Consider the following 25628-nt stretch of genomic DNA (forward strand, 5'->3'; position numbering starts at 1 on the left):
AAGGGATTTGAAGTGCTCAGTTACATTCCACGCGCCCAGCAACAGTCAGATAACACTACAAAACCGGGATAACTCCAAGTTCGCAGCACGTATGGATAGATTGAACAGATATTTATGCGTAGATTATGGTGTAGAATTAATGGTCAATCGCCCGGCATTTAAAATTACATGTTGCATGCATAACACGATAGCGGAGTTCGAGTTAAATGTGGAGTCAATGCATCAAAAACGGAGTGTTAGTTGGATGCCGAAGCGCTAAGGGTTGTTATATATGAGCGCTGCTTGTTAAACCATTTGTTTGCACATAACCGTTGTCAGTGATTCCTCGAAGAAGAAGAATCAAGAGGATCACATCAAAGTTGTGGTTCGTAAAAGGCCGCTCAACAAAAAGGAGATTTCTAAGAAAGAAGAAGATATTATAACCATTGAACCCAACGATACTTCTCTTACAGTTCACGAGACTAAGCTTAAGGTGGACTTGACTGCATATGTTGAGCAACATGAATTTGTTTTTGATGCAGTGTTAGATGACCAATTGTCTAACGATGAGGTGTACAGAGTGACTGTTGAACCCATTGTTCCAGCAATATTTCAACGGACTAAAGCAACATGCTTTGCATATGGGCAAACAGGCAGTGGAAAGACTTTTACCATGCAGCCCTTGCCACTGAAGGCCTCCCAGGACATTATGAGATTAATGGACCAAGTTTACAAAAATCAAGGATATCAATTGTGCTTCAGTTTCTTTGAAATTTATGGTGGCAAGCTTTATGATCTACTGAGTCAAAGGAGGAAGCTTTGCATGAGAGAAGATGGCAAACAGCAAGTCTGTATTGTGGGTCTGCAAGAGTTCAGAGTATATGATGTGGAGACTATCAAAGATTTCATTGAAAAAGGAAATGCTTCTAGGAGCACTGGCACAACAGGAGCAAATGAGGAGTCATCACGTTCTCATGCAATTCTTCAACTTGTCATCAAAAGATCAGTTGATGGTAGTGAATCAAAGCCTGCTCGTTTGGTTGGGAAACTCTCATTCATAGATCTTGCTGGAAGTGAGCGTGGTGCTGATACAACAGATAATGATCGCCAAACAAGAATGGAAGGAGCGGAGATCAATAAGAGCTTGCTTGCTTTGAAAGAATGCATACGTGCTCTAGATAATGATCAAGTTCACATTCCATTTAGAGGGAGCAAGCTAACAGAAGTACTACGAGATTCATTTGTTGGCGACTCACGCACTGTCATGATATCCTGTATTTCTCCAAACTCAGGCTCTTGTGAACACACCCTGAACACACTAAGATATGCTGACAGGGTTAAGAGTCTTTCAAAATCTAACAATTCAAAGAAGGATATGAGCTCTCCTGCTACAACACTGAGAGAGTCATCTACTGCTCCACTGACTCTACCATTGTCGTCATCATTGCTTTCACAGCACACTTCTGAAAACAATAGCTTGGATCTTCAAAGTGATTGCAATAGATTTGGCTGGCATAAACAGTCAGATGGTGAGAGTTACCAGCATTTTACAATGGATCATGGTCCCCCAAGTGGACGCGATGATAGCAACCTCTCTTCAGCATATTTTAGATTTCTTCTTATTTATATTTATATATTTTTAGTAATAATTTTTATTTTTTGATTTGTTCGATTTACATTTATATGTTTTTAGATTTGTATGTGAATATATTTAATTATAATATTTTAATAATTGATTTGTTTTGATTTATCTATTTAAGTAATGTTTAACTTGCATTAATATATATTATGATTATATTAGTATATTAATTATATTAATATATTAATATGTTATAATTATATTAATATGGTTAAAAAAATCAAAACAACAAATGGATTTAAAAAATATATATATATATACTAACTTCATTTTAGTGATAGTTTGTTTTTAGGTTTTCCTAAATAAATTTTGTTGATTTTACAATTTCAACAGAAAATTCAACTTGAATAATAAATTAAAAAAATTTATTTTTTTTAATTTATTGTTTAAAAAACAGTAAAATCAACATAAAAAAATTCACAAAATTTACACAGACTTGAAAATAAATAAAAAATAGGATACTTGGAAACACATTTCAAAAATCGAGTGGAGGATTCTAAAGACGATAATTATTTCAAAAGCTTCAAGTTGGCATTAACTCATCACAACATTCTGTTAAACGCTTTTATCTGACATACTCATATGCAGAATAGAATAGATATTTCTCATGTCAATCTTTTTGCAAAGAACATAACCAGGGAGTATTATTTTTCACGATTGCTTTTAAGATGGGATTGAAACTGATATCATGAATTGAGTTACTTTCAACGCTTTGATTTTTCCTAAATCTGATTTATTTGGTATGAAATTTTTGCGTAAGAATCATGAAGGAAATGATCAATTCTTCTTGAACAAACTTATGTTTCTTCTGCCAAGTTTTTTTACAGGTTACAGGATAACAAAGTGATCATTCAGGAGATTACATTATGACGACAATTAGTCTTCCAAAGACTAAATTCATGATAGATTCTGAAGACAAATCCATCTCCACAACCACTACCTTCCACCTCCCTGAAAAAGTTTGAATTCCACCAATCATACATCCATAAGGCGTGACACTTCCATATCCATTTTTCACAGCAAGAGTTCTTAATTCATACATTATGCATTTCCTTACATCCATCCATTTTCCTTCTCATTACCATTCCCCTTCATTTCCACCAATAAAACTCTGCTTGAGTCAAAGTCCTAGAGTCTATGTATCATTGAAAAAACACCTAGAGGCTTGCATGCCTTAATGGCAAGTACTCTTGCCAATGAACAATGGGAGTACATTAATATCCCTTGTTCGTTGGATCTTGTAGGTGACTCAACTACGACAAATTTATTCGTACCTACAGAGATGTGTTAGGCATCCTGACTCCCATTGGAATCAATGGTGGGAGCTCTTGTGTTGGCTAGGGGCATTCATTAACAGCCACTAAGTCAACAACTTCTTGCTATGTTCGACATCGACACATTTAATCACATAGTAAGATTTGTGCCATCGAGCGTTGAAGACTTGAAGACCCATATTTTGTAGCAGATGAAGCCAATTTCCATTCATTGTATTTCCATTCATTGTATACATTGTATTTCACTTGAGGACAAGTGAATAAATAAGGCTGGGAGGAAAAGGTAACTTCTATATTTTGTATACCTTCCAAGCCTTATATATTTTCAACCATATTCAGCAAGACTCATCAGATTCATCATCCAGCAGCAGAGGATCCAGCAGCTGATACAATAACACAGATTCATCTTTCATCCACAGCTTGAAGAAGCAGATTTAGAGCAGAATTGTGGTAGCTGCACATGCATGATTCATGCATGATTTTTCCAACCAAGTAAAGAAGACCATGAACAAAAGTTCTTGCAGCCACACGTGCACAGCTCTCATCCATTTTGGAAGGGTAAGTTAAGGTATGATATTTTCTAACTTTTAACCATTAAATTCCTTGAAAAGTTAGAATAATAATTTTTGGAAAAACTTCACTTCCTTTTTCCTTGCTTTCCCCATTTCACATAATTTCCCAAATCATCCGTTTAAGGGGAAGGATACATCCACATTCATATATCACATTCATATAACATCCACATTCATATATCACATTCTTAACCCCACTTACCTTCAAGCTATATTCACTATTACATGAGCATACAAATAGCTTTGTCAAAAATATTTAAAAGTTAATTGGATGCTAACAGAAGCATGGTTGTTACACAAGAACCAACCATGATGCATTCCAACAAAAATACTCTGCAATAAAAAGCACATTATCATTATGCAAAGGTCATACATTGAATGCAACATACAAAATATGGTTGAAACACAAGAACCAACCAAGTTGTAATTCATCAAAAATGCTTTGCAAAAGTTAAGTAAATGATATCATGCAGAGTTCGAGCCAAAGCTCAAGTACCAAAACGTAATGTAATAGATTGCATGAGGACATGTAATACCATTGATTGCATGAGGACATGCAATATCTTGAGTTTGGGGGAGATGTTGGACCTCAAAATAGTCCATATTTTCACTCCATTATTCACCAATATTTTCACATTTTACCTTCATGTCACCTCCCTTCCACCTCCATATCATTACATTTACCTCATTATTGGGTTCTAACAATACTTTTCCAAAGTTTATTAATTCTTAACATTTCTAAGTGAATTTATGGCTAAAACTTAGAAAATAATATGCTTAAACTTATACCTAACAATTAGCATGAGTTTGTTGACATGTGTAGGTTGCAAGGAAGCTTCCAAGACACCTTTTTGTGGCCTTGAAAGATCAAATTCGAATTTGATAAGATACACCTCATGGAAAAGATCATGGAGAAGATCATGGACCTCATGGAGGAAATCATGGAGGATAGGATTATGTGTCTAGATGGTTGAGAAATGTATGGAACTAAAAGAGAGATTAATGGATCATCATTATGAGTTTGTTATCTCCTCTCATTGTATAAATAGGAGTACCTCCTCCATTCCAAGAGGAGGACTCTTAGAGCATTGTATCCAATTGATGATGGAATAGAATAAGGCTTCATTTTTCATACATTTCCATTATGTAGTTTTATTTCCATTATGTAGTTTTTAGATATAGGTTTGCTTAATGTAGTATATGGAATAATTTTTCTTGTTCTTAGGAGAATTGAGCTCACTCTAAAAGGATGAGAGAAACATGTTATTTCATATTAGATTTTATTTCATTTCATTGTTTAGATGTTTAAGGATTTGATTGGTGAATGAGTTTTGAATTAAAATCTTATCAGCATATGAGAGAACAACCAAGGGTCTAAGTTAGACTCTCTCTCTATTTGATTTGCATGATAATTGGAATTCATTCTTTTGCTTTTATGTTTCAAGTATCATATGAGGAGATACCAAGAGTCTAAGTTAGGCTCTCTCTCCAATGATTTATATGGTAATTGAAATTCATTCTTTTGCGCTTTTATTCCATTTCTTCTGCTTATGAATGAATCTTAGTTTAGTTTGGATTAGTGCATGAGAGGACAATCAAGAGACTAAGTTAGTCTCTCTCTCTACTTGAATCTGAGCAACAATTAAAGTTCCTTCTCTTGTCTTTATTTCAAGTTTTTTTTTTTATGGTTTCTCTATGATATTGTAGGGAAGGACAACCAGGACCTCCTTAGTTAGGAGCCTCTTCCCTTGCATATTATATTGAATCGTAGGTAATTTAATTAGACATAGAATTAGTCGCCTACTCCTGCACATATAGTGCTGGCATCATCACAAGCTTACGAGTTTCCCTGGTCGATAATTTATGAGCAATTTAAGTCCAAGAAATTGCCCAACAATTACAATAAGAGACTTCAGAAAATTGTTGAATGCATTGATGTTGTGATTGATAAATCATGCACAGATCCCAAAAAGGTAACATCAGCAAAAGAGGATGATGGTGATGAATGCTTTCCCATATCAAATTGCAATGATATAAAGAATAAGAAACTAATGAAGTAGCATAAGAAGACACATCAGACAAAGAAAAGGCTCCATCCAAGTATGTTCAAAAGAATCATCTAGAAACTCAAAGTCTAGGAGAAAAGTAATTTGGGGTACAAACAAGAATAACCCTTATGGGATATCCTAGTTATCTAGCTTTATTATCCACCATTGAACCACAAAATGTAAATCAATCTAGTAAAGGTGAACGTTGTGTTAAGGCCATGAATGTAGAACTTAATCAAATTGAAAAGAATGTTGGGAATTGGTTCCAAGGCCTCATGTTAAAAATGTTATTGGGACAAAATGGATATTAAAAAATAAGTTGAATGAAAATAGAGATGTCATTAAGAGAAAATATAGACTCGTTTGTAAGGGTTATGCTCATTGAGAAGGTATAGACTTTGAAGAAACATTTTCACTAGTAGCCAGACTCGAAGCCATATGAATGTTTCTTGCACTTTCAAGTTTCTGACATTTCAAAGTTTATCAAATGGATGTAAAATATACTTTCCTTAGTGAAGATATAGAAGATGTATATATTGAAAAACCAGAAGGATTCATTTTGGGGAATGATGAAAACCTTGTATGAAAACTCAAAAAGGATTTATATGGGATAAAACAAGCTCCATGGTCATGGTATTGTCGTCTTGACAAATGTCTTCAACAATAAGGTTTCACAAAAGGATCTGCAGACAACAACTTGTACACAAAAATTGAGGATGATAAACTCTTAATTATTGTTGTTTATGTTGATGATATCATCTTTAGCAGTAATGAAGAATCTACGAGTCAAAACTTTGCTTCTGTTATGTAGCAATAATTTGAAATGTCTTTACTTGGGGAACTAACCTATTTTATTGCTCTACAAGTGCAACAAGCAAAAGATGACATCTTTCTCTCACAAATAAAATATCTCAAGAAGATTCTAAATAAGTATGGGATGGAAGATTGCAAACCTATATGTACTCCCATGATGATAAGATTAGCCTCAGTTCAAATGATGATTCTCCCGCAATAAACCAACCAAAGTATAGGTCTATGATTGGAAGTCTTCTTTATCTAACAGGTACGAGACTAGATATCATGCATGCAATTGGGATTGTTGGACAATTCCAAGATAATACAAAGGAGTCACATCTTCAGGAAATAAAGAGAATATTCAAATATCTCCAAGGAACCCAAGACTTTGGTCTATGGTATCCTAAAGATGTAGATCTTACCCTTCATGCATACATAGATGTGGCTTGGGTTGGAAATGTTGATGACTGGAAAATCACAAGTGGACGTGCATTTTACATGGGGCCTCGATTGGTTTCTTGGTTCAACAAGAAACAAAGTTCCATTTCCTTGTCTACAAGTGAAAATTCAAAAGGTTGCTTTCTGTACGTAAGTTTCATGAAGTATAGTCACGTATATACACGTTTCTTTAAAGATAGTCGTGTATGTTTTTCTCTGATAGAAAATTAGTGGGACAAACTCAATATCAACCTCTAACATGCTACTGACAACTATGATTTGATTTTTTTCTTGGTTTAGTGTTGATAGGTATAGACTGTTGATATGGTATTGAGTTACATTTTTCTCATTTATATTTATCTGATTGATGAAGATGCTTTGATGAATGAGTTGTTGAAAATGAACAGGTAGCACAAGTTTAGGGGGAGCATTAGCCTTGCATAATATAATGCATTGTTGGCATTATGGTTGCTGAATTATGCTACTATTAAGATCTTTTGGTCTCAGTTATTAATGTCATATCTGTCATTTGATGTAAAGGTCATGTGGAGACCTATGATGTAATAATTTTCATATTCAATCATGTATGGAATTTTTAGGTCATGTCAAATATGTAATCACACTTGGTTGGGTGGTAGTGTAAAAAATGTAATCCCACTTGGTTGGGTGGTTGAGTCAAATATGTATCCCCACTTGGTTGGGCGATTAATGTAAGTATGAGTCCTTGGTGATAGGATGGTCATACTTAGTTGAGTTATAGAGTCATGTTCTTCATTTGAAAATATTTCTAAAGATTTGGCATGTGCTCAAGGGGATCATGGACATTATAGTGCAAATCAAATCCAAAGGGGGAGCTTTGGTCCACCCTTTGCCCTTGATGTCAAAGGAAGAGAGTATCTTGGTGTTTGAATAGTGGTTATTTAATGTATCTAATAGGCTTCTACAGGTTGACGTGATCAACAACAACATGGTTGACGTCAAGTCCAAAGGGGGGATTGTTGGCATTATGATGCATGTGTTTGATGTAAACTCACTTGTAACAGAAAAAGTATATGGTAACTAGATGAATCCACAGGTCAGTTCAGAGGTGACAGAGTGATGGAACATAATAACATAATGATGGGACAAAGATTTATAGATTAGAATCAGAAGTTTGATAAAGGTGAATATTTGAAAATATATATGCGGGTTCGTCAAGGTCAAGTCATGTATACACACAAGTACAAAGAAGCAAAGTCGCATACATGCTGGCACACTAATTTAAGGATACCAAGGGTTCTTACCATGGTATTAGCCCACAATACTGAGTGCAGTAATGGTTACTTGATCCCATCCAAGATTACCACCATCACTAGTGTATTTTTGACCCATGGTATTGGCTAATGCTCTAACTATATAAGGAGTTGAATATCAAAGTGCTAAGTGTGCATGTGAAAGGGTTTTTGATGAATACTTCAATCTGAAGTATATTTTCATTGTAAGGGCCATAATTGACACATAAATATTAAATAATTATGCACCGATGAATACAATGATGGATCAGGATCATGAGACCTAAAATGAATTTCCATTGTATGATATGCTCATGGATTGACTAGATCTAAGTATTGACGCATGCTTTTATCTTTGAATATTATAATTTGGGTCTTTCTAAAGTTTTGAAGAGATGCACAATTTTAGGTCAAAATTTGCAGATCTATATGCAGGCTGGTCTCGGTTAAGTCGTGCATACACACAGGTTCGTTTCTTCAAATCCACGTACATAAAGTAAGTGTTTTTGTTCATAAATAACTGATCAACTTGATCAATGTTGCTATATCTCTACTGTTTGTCAATGATGTCCTCATTTTGATCTGGGTTGAGTGATAATGCCTGAAGTAGAACTGATTGAAAGATGAAGTTGAATTTCGTTACATGTAGATTGGCTGAAAATCTTATTGATGTTGCTAACTGTATAAGGGTTTTGTAAGCGGACATAATATTTAAGAATAACTCTTGTAAACTATGTATATGATTTAGAATTACAACTTTGTAGAATATTGAGATCTTTAAGCAGGTTTCCCTACAGAAAAGTGCCTATACATGTGGGTTGCCTTAAATGAAGTAGCATATACATGTTGGCATATAAATGATCAGGGTTGCAGTTTATTCTGTGTGTTGATGCATTATTCTGAGTTCAGTTTTGTGTTCTCATTACAGTGATCTCATTGTTCTATTTGAATTAAGTTGGTATTTGCTTTAGTTGATCTAGAAGTTATGTTGTAGTAAAGCAGATGGATCCAATGTGAAAATTTATGAAACATGGTCCACGGATGTTGCTGATGGTTGGAGCCTTCAGTGAGGAAGTTAGAGCTTCTTTCCAGTAGTAGCTAGTAATCATATCAAGGGGTTGAAGCTCCCTTCTAGTAGGAGCTGGAGAACGAGTGATGGTTGTAGACTTTAGCAAGTGGGTGCCTGCGTACTGGCATGAGTCTGCACCAGTACATAAATGTAAGAAGTTTTTGATATTAATAAGTTTTGAACACTGAGACGACAACATCGATGGTTTTCTCCCACATTTGGGTTTCCACCTTAAATCCTAGTGTTCATGTGTGTTTCTTATGTGTGATACTTTATTCTATTGTTTCTGCACTTTCTTACTATTTATCAAATGCCTGATAAATCTCTTACATTATGATTTAAGTTTAACAAATAAAGAATTAGTTATTTTACAAGTTTACTAAGCATTGCTAGTTTATTTTACAACAGTTGTGTACATATGTGAGTTGGGTTCACTAAAGTCACATACATATTTCAGAAAATAAAATTATTATTGTGAGTTTTTAAAATACTGATTCACCCCCTGTCTTAGTATTTTTCCCAACTGTGAGGCCAAATTTGAGTAGCTTACGTCATTTTTGACACATGCTCTAGTGTTAAAGATTGCATATCCAAACAAGGAGTTTGTAGTATGTATAAATGCTTGCAAGAGAGGAATTTGTGGAGTCCTTATGCAGGATGGACAAGTGGTATGCTATGAGTCACAGAAAATAAACGAGCAAAAGGAGAACTACCCAACATATGATATTGAGTTAGCATCAATCATACATGCATTAAAGATGTGGAGGCACTATATTCTTAACACGATGTTTGTGTTGATGAGTGATCACAATGGGTTGAGATATTTGTTTAACCAACTAAATCTGAATCCTCGACAAACTAGATGGTTGGCCACGATCAGTGAGTTTGACTTCGAGATCAGGTACATCAAAGGAAAGGAGAACAGGGTGGCAGATGCTCTCAACAGGAGGGTACAGGTAGATCACTTAGCAGTAACGAGCTCCTATGGGACATACTTACAGGATAGGATCTTGTAGGAAGGTTGGAAGGATATCAAGTATATGGAGATTGTGCACAGGTAGAAGTACAAATATAGGTACAGGTGAAGGTTCACAAGATGTGGACTATTGTCTTACAACAGATGGATTGATTAGAATCAAGGATAGGATATATGTACTAGATAGTAGTGAGCTCAAGAAGGTGACCTTGAGGGATTTTCATGCGAAACCATATTTAGGTCACCTAGGCTACCATAAGACGTTCACCGTAGTGAAGAAATTTATTATTGGCTAAATCTGAAGGAGGATGTAGAAAAGTTTATGGTTAGTTTTTTCGATTGTTATCATGTGAAGGCAGAGTGTAAGCCTTTGAGTGGACTACTATAGCCTATTTCGATTCCAAAGTGGAAATGGGAGGTCATTTTCATGGAATTTATCACTAGGTTGCCAAGGATAATGAGACAACATGATTCCATCATGGTAGTGGTGGACAAGTTGACAAATGTAGCACACTTCATTCCAGTGAAGTCTACATTCTCAGCTAGCGATGAAGCACAAGTATTCATTAGAGATGTGGTCAGACTGCATGGGGTTCCAAAGAATATTGTGTCAAACAACAATACAAAGTTCACTTCCAAGTTTTTGAAGGAGTTGTTTGCAATTTTGGGCATAGAGTTGGCCTTCATTATAGGTTATCATCCACAGAAAGATGGACAGGCTGAGAGGGTCAACATGATATTGGAGGACATGTTGAGGATGTACGTGATACATCAGCAATGAAAGTGGGAAGAATATCTTCCACTGGTAGAGTCTGCTTACAACAATGGGTATCAGGAACACTTGAGGATGAGTTTGTATTAGGCATTGTATGGGAGTAGTTACAATACTCCCATCAGTTGGAGAAATATAGTTAATAGGGTGTTCATTGGACCAGACATGTTAGCGAACATGGAACATGAAATGCATGTTATAAAGAAGAATCTAAAGGTAGTACAGGATAGGAAGAAGAGCTATGCAGATTGGAATAGGTTGTTCAAGGAGTTCCACGTTGGGGAATAGGTGTACTTGCACATGAAACCAAAGAAGAACTCCTTATAGATTGGATCATGTGCCAAGCAGGAACCACAGTTTTGTGGACCCTTCGGTATTGTTGAAAGGATTGGGCCAGTAGCCTATTGATTTTCATTACCTTTGATAATGAAATTCCATGATGTTTTCCATGTGTCATTGCTTAAGAAGTATGTTAAATATGTTGATAATGTGATTGACTGGTCTGTACTGCTGGTGGAAGCAGATGGATAATTCTAGTCAAAACCTTAGTGTATATTGCATAAAAAGGTTCTCATGCTCTAGAACCAATAAATTGAGCAAGTTAAAGTGTAGTGGAAGCACTTTGGGCCCGATGAAGCTACATGGGAGATGACAGATCAGATGCAGGCTATGTATCCTTCATTTTTTCTGGTTGAGGCAAAGAAATTTTTTTATGATGTTGGTATATGTTTTGGCAGATGTTTTGGTGTGATGTTTTGATATATGTACATATGTATATGGATGTAAATACCACCATGAGCTATGTTATAAAGCTCTAATAAGTGGTATGGGTGTCATGTCATTATGATGTCATGTTGTTATGTTGTCATGTTGGTTTGCTTCTCAAAAGGGTGATCATTGTAAATACCTCATCGAGTTATGTTATAAATATCCATGGGTAGTATGTTTTTTTTTAGTGGTTATTCTGAGGTATAGGTGTGGTTGAACATTGAGGATGGTGACCCCCAAGAGGGAGGGTTCTGTAACAACACTAGTGAAAATTACATGTAATAAAAGTTAATAAAGGCGAAATTAATAACCATGGTTGATGGGACACTTATTCCAAGCTGAATGATCCGAGTTGACTCAACTCCCAAATTTAACCAAGATCTTTTGCTTTCATGATGTGATTAAAATTGCATTTAAACTAGCATAAAGGAACATAAAATTCATGTTGTAACGAAGAATGAACATGACAATGATCAACAACATAAAACTCAAGACGTTGATAATGAATTTCGTCCAGGAGGGTCTACGTCTCGAGGCCCCAGTGTCAAGATGGTGTAGGTCGCTACATTAAGTACTGTCAATAGTGATGATGTACATAGATGGTGATGTTGCTATCATACAAGGAAAATTCCCTCACGCAGGAGTGGCTCCACAAGATGTTCTGCTACAGGAAATCTCAGTAAAAAAGGAATCCTATTAGTATGACATAAACTCACATATGACAATAATGAGCATCCTTCCAACATGGCATCAAAAGGATCTTGATTCAGACATACATGGAGACAACATGAGTATCCTGTAAACATGACAATAAAGGGATCTCAATAACAACATAACAAGAATTACATTTCACAGATGATTCTGCATCACTTCAAGAAAGAATCATGAAACAAGTAAGAAAACAAGATCCCACATCAAACATCAAACAAGGATTTGTGCAACACAAAGCATAACAAAAGGAAGTAGATGAACACACTGCATATAACTCACATCCTAGGGCCATTTGAAGAAAAGGATGTCAAACTGCTAAAGCTGGTTGTACCATCAATCTTGCGGTGTCGAATCTCATGGAAAGGACTGCTTGCACATTGAATGCTGACACCTACACTCCACTTTGAAATGTGGCTGAAAAATGAAATGATCAAATGGAAAATTTAAATGCACCATCATATTTGTGGCATCGAATAGAGTAAAAACGACTTTCAAAGTTCTGAATTCTGAGAAAGTGAGAATCTGGGGCTTAAGGAATCTTTTAGATTCCCCCTAGATTCATTAAAGATTCCCTCCTCTAGATCATCTAAGGATCTGATGCTCAGATCAAAATTCTAACTATGCCATTAGGTTCGTGTCACTGAGAGATGTAAGATCGACATAAAATTTGTCCAATTTGGACACTATAAAAATTTCGCCCTCCTCAAAATTTCGCTCAATCATAGTTCCACCTGCCTCTTTTCCAAGTTCATGGTTCCAATTGAAAAATTAATTTAAAAAGATGCCTCAAAGAGCATGTTATACTTCTGGTTCCATCTGATCAAAGCATGGTTCCCCCTGTCACAATTAAAACATTATAATCCTCGATCTCCATGCTAGGTTCGTCCTACCTCTTCGCGCATTAAGAAAAATGGGCTTATATAATATTTTTGGGCAGACTTTACCACGTATGGTCGTTTGGCGTAGTTGTAATTTAAGGAGTTTTTGGAGGGAAGGTTGGGGGATCAAATCCCGACCCCTCCATAATTGGTGCGTTGTAATTTTAATGAACTGTTTTTTGTATTAAATTTAACCAACAGTTAATTGATTAGTTTTGGAATGACACATATAGTTTTATATGTTTTATTATTAAACTTAATTTGTTTAATAACAAAATATAGCTATCCAAAATTACTTTCCTTATATGGTAATTTTTTAATTATTATTTTTTTTGTTTCTTTGTGGAGGTTTAAGAACAAATGCTAGCGTGTCATCTGTTGATGTTTTAGTGGCCATTAAGTCATCACATAAACTTAGTGGGTCCCACCTGCTTACTCGGATGTCATGTGGCACACTGTGGGTCCCGCTTTTTCCCTTGTCATGTCAAACTTTGAATAGCTCTATCTTTCACATACGAGCTCGGTTTGACGAACCGCTCGCACAACCGCTATCATGATGACAAGATATTCAACATGAAATTAGTTTGAACATAATCCAAACACTTTGATTTTTGACCCTTTCTGAGTCTTCTGGGACTTCTACCTATGTCTAGAGCCACCTAAATCAATCCTCCCCACTGAGGAGCTTTTGGTCCTCCAAAATCATGAAAATAATCTGCAACTTCTTTGTACCTTGTCTACATCACAAGCGTCCTTAAAAGGTCTCGCTTCCATCTCCTTCACCTTTGTTCTTCGGAGCCTTAAATGATGAGCAGACACCTGCAACCTTTACAACATGTAGTACATTGTTCTGTAAATTACATGCTTTCCTTACATGAAAAACTAATGACCCAAGCATCCCATACTTTCCACACGTTTATAACACATACTCAGTGGTCAAGTTTATATTAAGATGGACACAATACCCCGACTACGAAAACAAGGCCAACATATCATTGTTGCATCAACAAGTGATGGAAAACACATCATCACTGCAACAAATGATTTACAAAGATAAGACCAAAAACTATTTTTGCTTTGACAAGTGTTGGAAACACAACATCACTTTCGAAGTGTAAAATGCAACACAAAATAAGACTAGACATAATTGTTGCTTAACAAGTGATGGAACACACATCCTCACTTTTACATCTTAAAATGCAACAAATGATTTACAAAAGCATGACCATGAGAAGCTAACAAATCTAAAAACCATTTTTCACTTATCAAAGTGGATGGGTCGCCTCCTTGTGGTGGTTTTTCTTGTCAAATAACTGCTTCACCTAGTTCATGCGCCGACACTTTGTCTTTAAGGCGCTGCTCTGGATGGAGCCTCCAACATGTGGCTCTTTGATGGTCATTTCTGTCACAATGACTGCAGTAGGTATTCTTCCTCTAGATCTGCTTAACATGTTTCTTTACCTACTATTGAAAGGGTCTTTCATGCCTCTTCCTTTTGTGTGTTTTTATTCTTTTCCAACACTTAGAAAATTTATGGTTTAGTAATCCAAAAAAGGTACATGTCTTTCCATTCCATGATTTATGTTCATTATTAAAAACATGATTATAATTGAAATTAACATCTGAATATCAAGATTGGGTATACCTTTCCTTGCCGTATCTGATGTCACTATGGCGATGAGAGCTTGCCTCAGCTCTTTCCCTGCAATGGAAACTGCCATGGGATGATGGGGATGTTTTCCCATCATTCTCTTTCCTTGACGATTTCAATGATGTCTCAGAATAATTTGACACCTTCAAGCATTCTCCTTCGGTGTATCCCAAGCCTGAAAATCGAGGTCTCTGCATAACCTCCAATGGTTGAGTTATTCCTTGGTTATTAACACCGAGTTCTTCTTCCTCCTTGTTGTGGGGAAAAGTGTCTATTCAGAACGACCCTATCCCGCTAAGGTGTGACAGTGCCTTAGCAACAAACAGAGAAAACTACTTTTGTATTCTTCTTTATGAACTATAAACGAAGAGGAATAGGATGAACCAACCAGTGTCTTGCGCTAGTCCTTTGATCCAATCTCTCTCCTCTTTGACAGCTTCCAGCTACTTGCTCCCTTACTTGCCCAGCTTCACCAAGTTCCTGTAAGATCACAGAAGAGGAAAACTACACAAAGACATAGATTTATATTCATAAATAGCTTAGGATCAGATTTAAGCTAAACACACAAATGTAACAAACATCAATGATACACAAGCATGTAGGAGAAACTCAAATAGTTTTATTGATATAACAAGAAGATCCAGGAGGAGATACAACCAATGATTCCCGATCCAGCATCAACCTCCCAGCAAAGGAATCCCTTCTTCACCTCCAACAAAGCATAAATCACCTAATACTATGATCTCAATCTAAAAACCAACAACAATTCTCTGCAAAGTACAAAATTCCAGCCTCCTGGATCTCTGGGATGAGGGATCCATATATAGATGTATGCAAAGAAGATGAGTCAGCTTGTCATTTGACTAGTGTCTTCTCTCTGTCAGTTCTTGCTTCCACTTGGAGGCTGAGAGCCTCTTACTCATCCTTGGTCGAACTCAGTGAGGCAAGTGTCATGGGGGAAGATTCTCGAAGCTTCCATTTTCTTTCCACCTCACGGAATGGCACTGCCATTTGTCATTTCCCACTCAGCGCACCCTGGTAGTGCATTTAGGTGCGTTGCAACGCACCTAGCTAGTGTACTTGGGTGCTATGCAACGCAGGTAGCTAGTGGAGCAGCTGAAATGATCCTGATTTGACTGATTCTGAGCAGTTTCGGGTGGAGAACTTCTGGGAGAAGCTGTAATTTGTTGACCTTGTTCCTTTAGGGGCAGGAACAACACTTTTAGGGACTTTGGATCCCTTGGTTTATGGACATTTCAAGCTTAGAGCTGTAAGGCACAAAAATGTCTATAACAGTTGCCCCCTAAAGTATGAGGTCGTTTATTGGGTGAAATGCTTTATTAGGAGGATCCGAAGTTCTTTCAATGCTGGGAGGAGACCTGTAATAAGATACAATACAATACATTATTTTCATACTGTTTTCATGATCTAGCTGAGGCGGGCATTCCCATGCTCAGCTTTATAAATTCATTTTCATGTACATAGGACAGACAATCATCTGATGGTAGACTGATGATTCTGATAGAGCCATCATCCTTTTGGTAGGATGATTATTTGTGCTGCAAGGCTGTACATTTCAATGTCTTTATTTTCCTGAATATATATCGCAGCCCAGATGGATGAAACTAGATCCGGGGTCTTCAATCTCATCCGATCTTCACTCGAAGTACAAGTCGATCCATGTGAGAAATGTTTTGAATTCGAACATGGAAAGACATCGCTTGATTACCAGTCAATGATGTAAACTGTTAACAAGCGCGAGAGGAATCACCGATAATGCTGATGACCCTCAAGGTACCGCAGTACAATTCACATGGTGTGAATAAAGGACTTGGCATCGAACACCATGCAAAATCTTTCGGTTGAAGGTCACTGATGCATACCTGTCGCCGGAAGTGAGAAACCTGCCATTGAGGCATGCAAGCTTCAAAGTACTGAAGGGGGTGTTCCTAGATCGAGTTCTTGGATAATGAGCTGATGTCAACAAGAAGCGATCCGTCAAAGGAGGGCCTTAATGAATCCCACATCAATGACATGGAACAGAGCAAATGATTTTGATGGAGGTGAAAACGATCTGATGATACATGGTTTAGGATGGCGGTCATGAAAGAATGAAGTATAACGTATGGTAGTGGATGGGACACAGGTGACTTCTCTTGAACATGTCGGCGACACTTATCTGATGGATTGGTAGCATTTACCCCAAATGTGGATGGTATGTCGTGACCATGGTGATGTGACTGGTGAATGAAACAACCCAACCTGACTCAGGCACGGAGTGGAAGTGTCATGTTCAAGAGCAACTTGCTACCAATAAAGATTCTTTGAGTTTCTCCCAATTTTTCCCCAGTCATTGCTGACTAGTACCTCTTTATTTTTGTCAAGCTTGAGGAGGATAACATATGCTTGTTCTATAATTTGCCCTTCAGGCAAACCCATCGCTATGTTTTAACGAGCCTAGCGATAGTGAAACTCGTTCTCGTCTAAAGACAAGTTTGTCGCTATTAATCTTTTTAACGAGTCTAACGACAAAGATAACTCGGTCCTTTTCATTTTTAGAGAGTCTGAAAAGGTACGTAAAGTTAACTCTGGAATTCATTTTTCGTCATCTAATCCCTTAAGTCCGAAAAAGTATAAAACAATACAGAAGGGATGAATTTTCGATAGTTTTAACGAGACGAACAACACAAGCGCTCGATCTTTTTGTGCAATAATCCCTCAGGTCCAAAAAGATTAAAATCTAGAGGAGGGATAGCACTTCCCATCGCTTTAACGAGCTGGAAGGCCAAAACTCGGCAACTTTTCATATTTTACGAGTCAAATGAAAAGAGCTTAAAGAAGACTCGTCTTTTGAGGAACGAGTGATAAAATGGGTAGCAGCTGATTCCAGGTAAGGTTTGGAATTTTCCAATCACGGCAGTGTCACAAGGATGGCTAGTGAAATCACTCTTCGCAGCTGTTCCTGAAAATGGGTAAACAATCAAATGGAGGTGAATGATCGGCCAATGGAAAAGTGGAGGTGACGGTGCAAACACGAACAAGGATTTAATGGCTAATAATGCTACATTCACGGTGGTTATTTACCGGAGGATAGTTCATTTTTTAACGAGCTTAAACGCGGATTGAAACACTTGCTCATGTCTTATGTTTGTTTTTTAACGAGCTTGAACTATGTGCTAAAACTGCTCGATCTTATGTTTATTTTTTAACGAGCTTGAACTATGTGCTAAAACTACTCGATGATAAGTTTGCATGCCCCCAGCATAATAACGGAAATTGAGGTGCATGCCCCCCAAGCTTCATTGCATTCAACTCGGTGGTTGGAATGAAGGTTTACCTTTGAGATTTGGAAAGGGGATTTGTTTCATTTTTTAATGAGGTTGACACAGTAAAAGAATTGTCCTCATGACTCCTTGTTTCATTTTTTAACGAGGTCGACACGAGATAAGAACCGTCCTCGAAGTCCAAATCCATTAGATATAGAAGGTTTCATATTCCACTGTGGCCACTTCCACCAGATTACTCGGAGGCGGTAGGGCAAAAGTACCCATTAAGGCAGGGTCTTTTAGGAGACCTACTCTGATATTTTGGAGTGAATGATTGCTTCCATGGATCGTTGGAATGCTTCCCGTAACTTGTGAACTGTTGGGGAGAAATGTTTGTTGGTCGACGATTGTAATTCCTCCTTGGAAGGGAAATGCAATCATCCTGAAATAGGTCGACACAACTGCGGCCATTGCATATATCCAGGGTCTTCCCAATAGGATGTTGTAATCAAGGTTTCCGTCGATTACTTCAACATCAATTTCTACTGTTTTCCCTCCTAGTTCAACTTTAAAGTTACTTAGGATACCATATGGGGTATATGTCCTTCCGTCGAATGCTTTTAATGTTGTTGCAGATCACGACAAGGTTGGAGATCCTAAAGTTTTCCAACAACTCATCGACATAATACATGTAGATGCCCCCTCATCAATAATCGTTCGGTGAACAGTTTTGTTGAGGGATTTCACTTGAACAAGGAAAGCTAATTGAGCTAGTAACTGAGGATCGTACCCTTTGTGGTCGAAGGATACAAGACTGGAATCCTTTGGATCAATCCCACCAATGGCTAATAACAAAGCCTGCCTTTGGGATAGGCAATTTTGTGGTACCTCGAGTGTCGACATAGCGGACGGCGATTGGGCCAGGTCCTCTATTATATTATAATTCTGTGCTATTTTTGCATGAGGATTAAATGTCGATTTGTGAACTACTCCCTTTGGCGACTTTATCATTTGTTCAGGAATGATGGGTGGCACAACTTTGGTCAAACTACTAGGTTGTGCATTAGCCTTGTTATTCGACAGCTGCGGATTCCCATAATCTTTATTCCTTGCCAAAGCATCATTTTGCTGCTTTGAGATAGACAACATAAGCACTTGGGATCGGGAAGCATTTTGATTAGCAACCAGATTTGTTCCTGGATTCGGAAACAGATCAGTTAACACTGCTGAGGTTTTCGAACTCTTAAATATTTTTTTAAGCTCAGCTCTGTGCGGACAATCTAAAGTCCGATGATCCTCATCGCATATCATGCACGGATATTTTTGTTTCCTATTTCCAAGAGGGTTTGAAGAAGATTTTTCAGGTGATTGCTCATCCTGTTTCTTCTTCTTCCCTTTCCCTTTCTTCTTGCTTCCTGGTTGTTTGGTTTCTTTGCCCTTATCTGTCGATACGGCATTTACTTCCGAAGCAAGAAGTTCATCTTTTGCAATTTGATCTAAAATCTTACGGGCCTTCTTGGATGTGGCCCTTGTCGATTTCGTGTATGTCGTGCCAATCACGCCATCGCTGGCATGAGAGTCATTGTTTGATTTAGGAGGAGGAGGAATTGAGGATTCTGGTCTAGGGGTGTCAGGTATTTTGTCGTAGATCGTGCCAGACTGAGTGTAAATCAAATCCAGATATTGTGCACGAGCAATCACTTGCTCTTCTGTTATGACTCCCCCCTTTGCCACATCTTCCGTGATGGAAGGCAATAATGACTTGATAAACCATTCAGCTAATAGCTGATTGGGAACGTACGTTTTTACCATCCTACGACGACGTCGCCACTCATGTATATGATCAGATATGTGAGTGGTTGTTGTCTATTTAAAGTTGGTGAGCAGTTCTGTTCCCATTTCGTACCTTATCAGTAATTGAAAATGGGTTAAAAAGGTTGTGGCTAAGGTGCTGAAGTTGTCGAACGAAGCTCTAGGCAATTCAATGTACCATTTTGCCGCTGGCCCCGTTAACGTCCTCTGAAAAAGGCGAAGCCTTATCGAATCATCATTTAAAGTGTTTGATGAACACCATAGATGAAATGTCATCACGTGATTCGATGGATCTTCACCCGGATTTCCATTAAATTTAGGAATATCTGATGGAAGTTTATGCGGAATCACTGGCCACCAAGGGGCATAAGCAATTGGATCGTTTGTTAATCGGTTTAAATCAGGTAACTCTAAAGTTGCCACGAATGGTAACTGTTGATTCAGGTTAGGTGAAGCATACCCAGGATACGATGGAATCGCCTGAGCAATTGGTCTTTGCATACCGGCATAATGCATTTGATGCTGGTACGTTTGGTAAGGTTGGTGGACTTGACCATTATAAAATGGTTGATTTTGACCGTTTTGAATGTACGGCTGTCCACTGTTTGCAAAGATCTGCTGCTCAGCACCTTGGTATACTTGTTGGAATTGTGGTTGTTGGTATTGCACCAGCCATGGTTGTGGAGCCATGTGCTGTTGCCCGATACTAACCGTTTGACCAAGGTGAGGGGTAATTGTACCCGTTTTTGCCTGTGTCGCCCCACTAGTTGGCGATTGTGGTTGAGTCGCAGGGTCAAGGGGTTGTTGCATTACAACCTGAGAAATATGAGGTTGGCACACAACAGGCAGCGTTTGAACTTGTGACACCGTCACAATAGCTGGCGTAGTTGGGATGTTCGACATAGGTACACATTGTTGCATTGAATACACAACTCTTGGTTGTTGAGGTAGCATAGGTACCCAACCACCTGAGGTGATTCCAGTGTAACCTGAATATTGTTGTGAACTCCCGTATGGATATCCTCCCGGAGGGGGTAATGAAAGGGCATACTGCCCCCCATACGGTGGTAATCCGGAACTCAAGGGGATTGTCTGCCCTTAGGGACTGGATTGCCCAAATTGACCTCCAAAGAGATCAATCTGTTGAGACTCAACATAAGAGTTGCCGGATATTATTCCGGAGGAACAAATAGGAACGGACCATACTGTCGTAATAGCCCCTGAGTGGGCTCCTTCTAGCGGCTGAGAGCTAGTTGGGACAGATGGTATGCCGGCGAACATTGTCGGAGTGATGGCAGGGAGTTCTGCTGTCGCTGTGTCAAGTGCCACAGTCCTAGATGTTGACGGTTGTTCAGACATTTATAGTCTATCCAAAACATTCCCTAGCGATTCTACAGGAACTTCCGCTGGTGGTAGACTAACTTCTGATGAAGAAGGATATAGAGTGATCCCAACTCCAAAGTGTGTTGGAGTACTTGTTTGAGGATCTTCTACGATTTCTTCAATTGCAAGCAAACCAGGTGGAAGGGGCAGACCGTCAGGTCCGTAAAATATTTCTGGTGCCGAAGAAGGTGTGGAATCGACAGCGACATATGTTTGAAGAGCAAGACTCTCCGAACCGGTTGTAGATGGAACTGGTTCGGTAACACAAGTGTTTACTCTTAGACTAGGATCAGTATCACTGTCCCTCTGTGGCTGTTGAAGTTCTTCTGTAGAGGCAGGGATCCAGGAAATGTTTGGAGTAACCGGAATCTCTGTTGTCGTTGGAACACTTGTTCTAACTTTAATAGGAGATTTGGAACCGGTTAAACGAGTTCGCTTTGTCCGTACTGGTTTCGATTCCAGAGACAAAGACGGTTGACTCGTAAGCCTTCGCGAACGATGGGGTTTCAATTGACTTTCTTCCACGATTGTGGATTACTCGATCAACTAAAATAAAAAGGGGAAGTATGTTTCCAAATTAAATGAATTTTAGACGCTTTAGACACAACTTGTTTTTTTCAGTTTTTAAGAGTCGAGAAAAAACAAAAGATGACTCTAGTCTCCTTCGATTTTTAATGAGCCTGAAGTGACAAGTGCTCAGATGGACCTTTTCCGTTAAGGAGTCTGAAAAGGAACGAAAGGGATTGCTCTGGAGATCTAGGTAGAGGGAGTACCAAACCAATCACAAAACTGCAGAATACGTTTTACGGTACGACAGTCAATCTTCTCGAATGCTGTGTTCGGTGCATTGCGATCAGTAGGGTGGCCGACACGGCTTCCTATGGATAAAAGGTTTTAAGCCTATAGGGGTCTCCCAATATATACTCGATGGTACATGGGAGCATAAGTCCGTATTGGCACTTATCGTCTCACAGTGGAGGAATCACCCAACCATCAGTGAGGAAAACAGTTACCAGGCTTTACGACGCCGGAATACGTCTCTAGCCTAGACCTCTAAATGTTGTGCGTTAAGTTCCAAAGCGTTGTTAGATTCATTCAATTTATTTTAAGTTGGTCTTTCTTATGAAGTTTGCCTTTTGGGTTCACCACGAGATGTAGATGTAATTCCTAAAATGAAATCTAAAGATGATAAGCAAACTTTTATCTCTTTTCAGCAATGAAAATCCTAGCTACAAGGGGAAAATAAAGACACAATCTTTTCTCAAAGAGCAAAGAGCACACTGTAAATGCACTTTTCCTAAATCAAGCCAAGCAGAATATCAATATGCAAATGCATAGATGCATGTATTTGTTTTCACTTTCTTAATATTGATGCCTAAAAAGAAAGTTGATGTACAAATCTGAATTTGCTTTCAAGTGACAAACACAAACAAGCTTCTTTTCGAAATCAAAAGGTAGAGATGATTACGACACTTTATGATTTTGAAATAAACACTCGTTTCGACACTAGAAAGTCACAAATTCAAACCAAAGGCAAAATTAAAAGCATAATCGACTGTCAACAACAAACAAACTTTCTCGTAAGACCAAAATTGACAGTTACGACAGATCTAAATCAAAGGACGACAGTGTGACTATTTTACTTTTGCAATGGAAAACTGTAAATGATGTCACAAACACACAAAAACACCTACAGTCTTTTTGTACAAAGGAGGCAGAATTAAGGCAAAGAAAAGGAGTTTTCAGACAGGTACACACACTGATCACAGGCTGCAAAAATCAGAGACAAAACTGGAAAAAATGAAGCAAAGAACCTCAGCTGCACAGGGCAAGGCTGATCAGCGCACCTGTTGTACAGAGAAACTGAATTACAGCGCAGGTAGCCATCTCGAGACCTGTGTTGAAATGCAGAACCTCTTCACAGAGCCTGCGCTGGGGCAGAAACAAGACTTCTATCCAGGTTCTGGGTCACGGTTTGCAGTTTAATCTATGGTTTTTGGCCGAGTAAAAGCAATTAGTAAGGTACAATCAGAGGGATGATTTAAAGGAGGACTAAGAGCTATCACAAAGGGCAATCAGATCATTTGTGAATCCACTGTTCAAATCATAAACAGATCTAGTGAATCGATTGAAGTAGCAGATGTCTACTTTGCATTTGTAAATGACAAATGCAATTCGATTGCTACTTCTAAGTCTATGAAACAAACAGCAAGAGAAACACAAATAAACTAATTAGACAATCGTCCCCAGCGGAGTCGCCATTTTTTTGTGGGGAAAAGTGTCTATTCAGAATGAACCTATCCCGCTAAGGTGTGACAGTGCCTTAGCAACAAACAGAGAAAACTACTTTTGTATTCTTCTTTATGAACTATAAACGAAGAGGAATAGGATGAACCAACCAGTGTACGACGCTAGTCCTTTGATCCAATCTCTCTCCTCTTTGACAGCTTCCAGCTACTTTCTCCCTTACTTTCCCAGCTTCACCAAGTTCCTGTAAGATCACAGAAGAGGAAAACTACACAAAGACATAGATTTATATTCATAAATAGCTTAGGATCAGATTTAAGCTAAACACACAAATGTAACAAACATCAATGATACACAAGCATGTAGGAGAAACTCAAATATTTTTATTGATATAACAAGAATATCCAAGAGGAGATACAACCAATGATTCCCGATCCAGAATCAACCTCCCAGCAAAGGAATCCCTTCTTCACCTCCAACAAAGCATAAATCACCCAATACTCTGATCTCAATCTAAAAACCAACAACAATTCTCTGCAAAGTACAAAATTCCAGCCTCCTGGATCTCTGGGATGAGGGATCCATATATAGATGTATGCAAAGAAGATGAGTCAGCTTGTCATTTGACTAGTGTCTTTGTTGGAGAGGTAAATCCCCTCTACGGATAGAGGCGATCCCTACTAGCCCAGAATGGGACTAGCAACAATCAATCAATGCTACTGTGCAAGTTCTTAATTGCAATTAAAAGAGAGGTAAAGAACACCTACTTGGATTCCAACGCTATTGTTTTATGAAGATATGCCGCTCTCGCTCCCTTGCTCTGGCCGGTCACGATCTTCCACAATCTCTGTGAATAGACACCTGCACACACGAAGAGACAGACAAACACAAGCGTGAAATCTAATAAAAGAAATTATACATCAGTCAGAAAGGATGTAATTCACATTAACCATTGCAACGACAAATGAGAATGGAACCATAACAGTAGTCATCTATTATTAAATCAATAACAGAGAAAGGTACAACCAATGTTCTGACGCTGAGTCCTTCTCTTGAGGGTCCAGCCAGCAAGTCTCTTAAGCATTCACCCTTGGAGGTAAGTTCTCCCAATACAAAAAGCTCTCTCTCACACAAGCAATACTCACAACCTTCCTTGAGCTTCCTCTAACAAAACCACACTTGTCACACCAACTACCTACTAACAGCAGCAATCCAAGCACTATGAATTCCACACTATCCAAACTATTCCAACTAGCTGCTCATGGTAATGGTGGAGGTTTAAGTAGAGAAGGAGTCTCCATGAATGGTGGGAGGACAAGCTTATCTTCAAGGAAGGTGGTTCCAAATGACGAACAGACATGCCATAGAAAGGAGGGCGACACTCACAAGGCAAACAACCAAGCCTGGAACCATATGGAAGGCTAGCTATTGGAACAAATTCACCCAAACTGGATCAGCACGGGTGCAACCCTGAACTGACGCGCTGACAGCTTATCTCAATAACGGTGGAGGCTATGTCAGCGCGGCTTGACACTTTGATAGGCTGCGCTGGCGCACAAAAATCGACCAGCGCGGGAAACCCGTGTGCTTCCGTGCTGGCAGCGCACCAGTAATACTATAAGCCGCCCGTCAGCGCGGTTATTTTAATAACAGACGCGCTGATGCAGTAAACTTTGGAAAAGTGGGTCATTTGGCCAGTTTGGAGAGCATGAGCATGGTGCATTGGGTTCCATGAGACATTAGGGAGACTGACAGGGAGACAGTGACAAATTACTGCGTAACAGATGCCCCCTAAAGCATGAGACCCGAGAGAGTGGGAGGGGTGAAATGCTTTACAAAACTGCTGAACTGGAACACCACCAAGAAGGACCTGCATGAATGTACAACTGATATCTCGATTACATGTAGTCTAGGCATGGGCGCAGCCATCCAAAAAGACATACGAAGAAGGTCTATGGTATGGACGCAGCCACCCAGCTGAAGAGACCATAAAGATAAGAGGGTATGGTCGCAGCCATCCCAAAGACTCAGGTATGGGCGCAGCCATCCATCAATGAATCATGCAATATCAATCCACAA

The 25628-nt window shown here is 38.5% G+C and overlaps 1 pseudogene; it reads left to right on the forward strand.

Moving 5' to 3' along the window:
• Positions 1-1642, forward strand: part of LOC149162231 (kinesin-like protein KIN-13B pseudogene) — a 47006-nt pseudogene extending 45364 nt beyond the window's left edge.
• The last annotated feature ends 23986 nt before the right edge of the window (positions 1643-25628 follow it).

This window comes from Pinus tabuliformis, chromosome 5_2, assembly GCF_031772625.1.
Source record: "Pinus tabuliformis cultivar Carrire ecotype Pingquan chromosome 5_2, CPIR1, whole genome shotgun sequence".
NCBI classification, from domain to species: Eukaryota; Viridiplantae; Streptophyta; class Pinopsida; order Pinales; family Pinaceae; genus Pinus; species Pinus tabuliformis.